Source organism: Penaeus monodon, chromosome 28, assembly GCF_015228065.2.
Source record: "Penaeus monodon isolate SGIC_2016 chromosome 28, NSTDA_Pmon_1, whole genome shotgun sequence".
NCBI classification, from domain to species: domain Eukaryota; kingdom Metazoa; phylum Arthropoda; class Malacostraca; order Decapoda; family Penaeidae; genus Penaeus; species Penaeus monodon.
Genome location: NC_051413.1, coordinates 9,845,277 through 9,845,558, shown reverse-complemented (window position 1 = coordinate 9,845,558; position 282 = coordinate 9,845,277).

Sequence of the window (282 nt, the reverse complement as noted above, 5' to 3'; positions counted from 1 at the left end):
CTTATATTTGAAAAAGTGAAAGATTGGTAATGGATAATGACAGACTGACAGATTATTGATGATTAAGAGACTGGTGGCGATAATTATCTTAATGATGCTGTAAGGTCGTGTAGCAGTCAGCTAATTACCAATCACTTAGATGTTTCTTCGATTTTAATGAGTAAGTAAACATATAAACAAACAAATAAGTAGATAAATACGATAATAATACATGCAAGTTGCAAGTAACACCAGGAATTATAACCTGGAATCAGTCTGTGAAATAGATATTCGAAGCTCAGT